Genomic DNA, 6,956 nt, shown 5'->3' with positions numbered 1-6,956 from the left:
TATTTCTGATTAGTTCGTTCATTTATTCTTTTTTTAAGATTCCCCATATAAGTGAGATCATATGGTATTTGTCTTTCTCTGTCTGACTTATTTCACTTAGCATAATGTTCTCTAGGTCCGTCCATATTGTTGCAAATGGTAAGATTTCATTCTTCTTTACCGCTGCGTAATATTTCATTGTATAAATGTACCACAGTTTCTTAATCCAGTCGTTTACTGGGAAAGAACATTTAAATGAAACAAAAAGAAACTTTTCAAGTGCATAGAATATGTTCACTTTTTTGAAAGGATGGAAAATTCCTGCTACCTTCAATGCTTTCATTCTCCTTGTTGATCTTCCGTAATGGATCTCATCTTTCTTTGAAGTCACCTAATTCCATGGTCCACCGTAGTCTTTCTCCTCTGTCTCCAGTTAAAGTTACCAGTTTTACTTTCCCATATCTGCAGAGTTCTAGTTGGTTTTCCATCACATAGTTCATCTGATAGGAGCATCTTAAAGTGTTCTATATTACTATAGGGGACATGGAACATACAAATGTTGCATTCCTTGACAGTAATAAAGGGGACTGAAATCCTAGACCTCCGAAGCTTGGAGAGTAAATGGTAGCAGCTGGGAATATTTAAAAGTAAAACTTAGATTCTTCATCTTTTCCGTGAAAGTTTAAAAAAAATTGACTCAATTAGACAACTTATACAGTTTGTGGGAACATTACAAGGTTATTACTGATGTCATTTGTGCTGGCCTGTGCCACCCTGCTTAATTCTACCCGGAATCAGCCAGCCAGTCTGGCATCGGCCTTTCCCAACTGGGCTGCTCCCCTCCCTCCCTTCTTATCCTTACCAATAGTCATTACCTGGGAAATTGTTTCTCCTTCAATTCTTTCCAGAATGTAACATTACAGTGACAAGGAGAGAGACATCTGGTTCAGCTGGGCCATAATAAAATCTAGGAAAAGCAAGATGAGAAAAAAAGTAAATGAAATGTTGGGGGGAAAAAGGCAGGAGAAAACATCCCAGTGTAGAGATTCTAGTAAAAAGCTGTTTGCTTTGCTGGGCAATGATATAACTGGGGAGAAATTCTGCCACAGTATTTGCTAACTACTGCATTTAATAAAATAACCTTGGTGACTTCAACCACCATACACTATTAAAGGTTTGTGTATAAAATGCTAGAAAGGAGATCAGAATTTTGTAATTATAAGACAAGCTTTTTAAAGACAAAATTATAAATATGTTCATGGGAAAAGGGTAGCTGCCACCATTTTTGCCAGCAGAGTAAGGTCCCTCTACTTGCTCTGCTAAAGCAATTTACTTCTTCAATTAGAACTGGAAATTTCATTTGGTCTTCTATAGATGCGACTATGTGTTTATTTATCCATTCAGAAATATTTATTGTTTACCTCTTATACACACTAGATTCTGGGCTAAGGAAGTTAAGAAATGTACACAAATCACTGTAATAAAATATAGAGTGTGATTAAGTGTCATCAGAGAAAGGTGAACTATCCTCGATACCAAAAATTGTGTAAGGCACTTCAGTGGAGAGGATCCCTCACTGGCTGCCAGCCCGATGCCATGGGAAGCCTAATAGCATGAGAGCTAAGGGCACGTACTTGGGACACGAGCGTCAACCTGGCTCCTCCATTAATCCGCTGTGTCTCCTGGGACAAGCCGCTTGCCTTCTCAAAGATATAATTTCCTCATGCATAAGAGGGAGACAAAATGCTACTCATTTCAGACGTGATCGTGAAGATTAACTAAAAAAATCTAGGTGACAAGTTTTGCAGAGTGCCTGGTCCACAGCAAGTGCTGGAGAAACATTTCATACGAGTATTATTGTGCTTGATGTATCTTCAGGATTATCAAGTTTAAACAGAAAATAAATTTAAAAGGTGCATATTGGTAGTTTAAGGGGATAGCTTGTAGACTCAAGAAAAGAGTTAAAGAATCAGGTCATGGAAGGGACAGGCTTCTACTTCAAAGCAGAATCAGGGATCTGCATAGTAGAAATGAATGAAGAGTATTTTAGGAGACACTCACCGTTTTTCAATCGTAATGTCTCTTGGCTCAGTGATATCATGCCATAGAAAAATGAAAATATATGTCCATCAGGCATTTGTGCATGAATGTATAATAGCATTATTCATGACACAGCCAAAAAGGGGAAACAACCCAAATGTCCACCAACTTATGAATGGATAAACAAAATATATTCTGTTTATTACTTGGCCACATTATTCGTATCTTATTTGGCCATAAAAAGGAACGAAATACTGACATATGCTACAACATAAATGAACTTGAACACATTAGGTTAAGTGAAAGAAGCCAGTCACCCACAGAAAAATCACATATTTTATGTACATTGTCTTATTTAACAATACTCATGCTGATGAGGACACAGGCCCAGAAAAGCAAAAGGATTTGCTCAAGGTCACTTAGCTAGGATTTGAAAACAGACCTTTCTGTTTATAAAGATTAGGTTGATAACTGAAATATTATAACGGCTTCAAATATTTAATGTCCCATCAGTGTTAGGTCCTCTATTTATGAACCACTTATTTATGGGTGTTAAATGTATTTGAGTGATGAGTCATCACTCAATAACGCCTGTGGACAGTAGTGGTCTCCTGACCCATGCCAGTGGTTGTCATATGACAGGTCTCACAGCTGGAGAGTGGCCTCAATAGGACCAGGTATAGCAGCAGCTCCCTGTTACTCAGGGATGGAGAATCCTGCAGGTAGGCCTGGTTCTCTGCCTTACCTTTCAAATAGTTTAATATTGACCACCTCTCCTCCTCATGAAGACCATGGTCACTTAAAAATGAAATGTAATCCATATGTTTCTGGTTCCTTGACACTTAAATCACCAACCATACATTATTTTGCAAAAGCTACTAGATGTCCAAATGTCTTTGGAGGTTGTTTTTTTTTTTCTTTTTTTTTTTTCATGAGAGCAGAAATCTGCATTTGGACAAGAGTAATCGCCAAAAGGTTTAAGTTCACAACTTGAAAATTCAATCCCATAAGGTTTAAATTGTAAACGCCCACTTCTTATTCTGAAAGGGCCCCAAAGAACAATAGTAACAGGATCTGGCAAGTATTACTACAGGAACAGCTGGAAAAGGCGGGCGGGGATGGAATGAGAGAAGACAACGACTGATGTGGATACTAGTAGGGAGCCAGGCCAGAACAGTGTCCCTTGACAAATCGAGGAGACACAGTGTCCTTGGAATCCTGATGTGCTTGTTGTGAAGTTAGCAATGGCGGTAGCAGCCAGAAAAACACACCAGGAGCCATGAGGGACTTCCTGGTTGGAAAAAGAGATAAGACTTAGATCCATATTTTATATAAAACTGAAAAAAAATCTGTGGCTGGACCTGGAGGCTCCTATCGGTTCAAATATCATATGAAAAGGTCTCTACTTCTGCTGAGCTATGGCAGAATCTCAGTCTGGGGTACAGATAAAAGAGTGTAGAAAGCTAATATTTCATAATTAGTGGGTTAAACAATAACTCTCTTGAAAAGACCTATATTATGAAGTACCTTATATGTTTATTTTGATATTGATTTAGAAAGGACTAAGGATTTTCTCAGTTGTAATAAACATCAAAAAATTAAAATAATATTTGATTAGCTTGAAGAAGAGTAAATACATTGTTCTTAAAATTATTGAAATGTAAACATTTTCTATCATTAATTGTAGATAAAGGAGAACAAAGACTTAGTACTATATGAAATCCAACTATATGAGAAAAATTAAAACTACGTGATTCTTAGCTAAAGGACTGTCAGTGGTGGAAGTAACAATAAAAAAGGCACAGTGGAGTTCCTTAGTGACATCACGGGCCTCACAGAGGCAGAGACGACATAGCAGAACAGAAAATTACTGTCTCGTAGAGACATTGGGTGGTATGTCTCTGAGTCTCACATTACTCACATATATATCTCTGTCAAGTGCTACTGCTAGTCGGTAATGTGAGGAGTGGGGAGGGCAACGAGGGAGGCGAGAAAGCCCAAGGACACTCGAGGAACCAAGGGATACAGGAAGAGAAAAGATGTCTATTGTGACTTGAGTGGTCTTTATCTATTTTGTTGCTTCACCACTTAGAAGCTGTGGTCTTCAAATTCACTGGAGTAGAGGAAAGAGATTACAGTGGAGGCCCACCATCTCTAAACTACCTCAATCCAGACGTGCCTTCTACTGAGTCTAGTGGGCAGAACTAGTCATATGATCTCACTTGCCTGCAAGGGAGACAAGGAAACGTAGAGAAGTACATGGACGGTTGGTGAGCCCCCCCCCCCCCCCCATTTCTGCAGTAAGCACCTAACTTACCTGGGCGTGTACTTTGACTTCCTTTGGGTCTCTTTGGCATCGTTTCTTATTAATTCACTGAGTTAAGTTGGAAATCTCCAAACAATTCTCAGCTCCACAAAATGAATCAACAGTTAGGGCAGAACATGGAAGGAATTTCTGATACTGGAAGTACACATACCACATCAAGCCTGAGCTATAATATGGAGCTAACCGGAAGCTTCCTGTCAGTGTCTCTGCTTCAGTTACACTAATGTCTGGGTTGAGTGACATGGAAATTGAGAGGAGATTGTAATGCAGGGTCTCAGCTCCTGCAGCCTGCACAAGAACGCAGGACACGGTGAGGCCGAAAAGGAGCACCCACGGAGCCATAGATAGGGGAGTCACACCACTATATTCTCGCTGGCGGCCGAGTTAGACACACAGGAAGCAGGAGCCACACTATCCGCAATCTGCCTTCCACTTCTCTGCCAACCAACCAACCCCCTTGCCAGCGTAGCCACGGCAGTTATATTATTGGCTAATGGCTAACCGGTAACAGCTGATGGCCATCTAATCACCGAGCCAGCACCTTTCCATGAGAGGCCGAGAGCTTGGAAACTGCTCCCTGGGACTCTATCCCACAGAGATGGTTCCAACAGATACTCAATTCTCAATTACCTTTTCCATTTCTCTTTAAATAAGTATATATTATTTTTTATTGGGAGAGAAGACTGACAAAGAGGCTTCAGGTACAACTTGATGGAAGGAAGGACGAACCTGCTAAGGAGGGTGTGTGGGAGTCTATGGGTGTAAGAGCACATAAGCCTGTTCTACACATTCTGCTTGAGTTTCATTCATGGAAGGAAGTAGGCTGCGATGCTGCACAGGATATGCGCCCTATGATGCCACCCCAGTGTCCAACGTGAGCAAACACAATTAAAAATCCTCAGGGAAAATGTTCTATTACTATCTGTCATTTCAAGTACTACTACAAAACTTCCCACTACTCCCTAAGCCACTGTAATATATCGGCCACCTGAAAAAGCAGAGAGGGGGCAGAAAAGAAGGATATGGGGCTTCCTGCCTCTAGGTCTAATAAATAGACCAGGGCAGTGGTAAGCAACCTAGAGAGGAAATATGAGGGCTCTACAATCACCAAATACTGAACATAAAAGTAGCTATATGTCCTGGCCTTTGGATTTATCTAACTTTTGGATGTAAATGAGGTCACATGTATGGTAATGCCCCAAAGACACTGCTTTGTGCACTTAGTAGCAGAAATGTCTACCCAGGGGTTCTCTGGCCCCAGATATCTTCATGTGGTGTTACCAACACGAATCAGAAATTTACTGCTGTCATTGACACTACTGCTCCTGGACCAGATTCAGGACTAGTTGCCTTGAGGCTAGTGGGGACCAGGGTTGGGATGTAGAAGACACTTGTACATTCCTGAATGGCCTAAATTTCCAATTCATTGTACATATTTGACACCTGCTGGGCATGCCGTGCTGTAAGTTAATTGTGGCAGGGTGGGTTCTCCAGAAGCAGATGCTAAGATGGAATGTGGGGTGCAAGATGTTTATTAGGAACCTGTGACAGGAAGGGGATGAAGCACAACTGGCAGAGGGAGAAGTCACACTGCAACACGGGCCAACCCAGGGGGGAGCTCTGGAATGAACACTGGCCTTCTGAGTCATCCAAAACCGGGACTTTAAACCCCTGACATAAATGGCCCGCCCAGGTTCACTCACCAGAAGCAGACTGTCCCAGGGCAGGCATGGCCTTGGTCAGAGACTCTCTGCAGCTGAGGCAGATCCTGAAAGAGCTGACAGCGGGAGGCTGTCTTCTGGTTCCACTTCCCACTGCTAGTCACCAAATCTTTCCTTGAAGAGGGATCTCCATGATGCACGTCAGTGTCAGGAAGGAAAAGAGACGAGAAGATAAAAAGATGTGAATGGGCAAAGCGTGAAGGTGCTGAAGCCACCTGGAGAGTGAGGTCAAATCCCGCTCTCAGTCTTGGACCCTGTAGTCAGAGGTCCCTTCCCGCCTCCACTACGAGGACCAGCTCCGTGGAGTCTCCAGCCACCTGACAGGCCTCGCCTCTTTCAACTTGATTCCTGTGGAGCAAAGGGGGTGGGCAGTTTATGTCCTATTTGATGGCGTGCAGGCCAATAGGAGGCAGAATATACATTCTTCTGCCCTAGGCTCAGAAGACAGTGCTGTGAGACGCAGCAATCAGCTGCTTGGCCCCGGCTGTGGAGTGGGTAATACACTGTCATGCTGGCTCTCCTACTTCCCCATCTCAGTCCCTGCCCTCCCCCCCCCCACACACACACTCCTTCCCTGGGATTGCACTCCCTGATAACACTGTAGCACATAAGCTTCTGCCTTGGGCTCTGCTCTTTGAAGAACCCAGGACAAGATGGTTTGTTTCTTAGGTTAGGGCAAAATGTCTCAGGATCAAAATTTCCCGTACAGCAAAACAGCCAGTCGTGTGCAAATGGGTGGGTGGTCCCGGACCTCAAAACTGTTGCTGAGTAAAAAGAAACTCCCAACCAACCCCCCCCCCCCCAGCCGGCAAGGTGGGGGGAATCTAGATTCGGATCTTGCTTCTTCCCCACTTTGTAATGAGAGCTTTAATGCATGCAGATTTGCCTTA

The 6,956-nt window shown here is 42.6% G+C and overlaps 1 long non-coding RNA gene across 1 annotated transcript; it reads right to left on the bottom strand.

The window, feature by feature from the left end:
- Positions 1–274: 274 nt before the first annotated feature.
- LOC117024974 (uncharacterized) lies at positions 275–6,258 on the bottom strand. The gene is made up of 3 exons (XR_004423538.1): positions 6,049–6,258; positions 855–946; positions 275–511 (listed from the first exon to the last, which is right to left on the bottom strand). It is a non-coding gene; the product is annotated as an uncharacterized LOC117024974 (long non-coding RNA).
- Between the last annotated feature and the right edge of the window lie 698 nt (positions 6,259–6,956).

The sequence above is a fragment of the Rhinolophus ferrumequinum genome, chromosome 7 (assembly GCF_004115265.2).
Source record: "Rhinolophus ferrumequinum isolate MPI-CBG mRhiFer1 chromosome 7, mRhiFer1_v1.p, whole genome shotgun sequence".
NCBI lineage: Eukaryota > Metazoa > Chordata > Mammalia > Chiroptera > Rhinolophidae > Rhinolophus > Rhinolophus ferrumequinum.
Note: the sequence above shows the minus strand (reverse complement) of the source record. Positions and strands in the feature narration are given on the sequence as shown.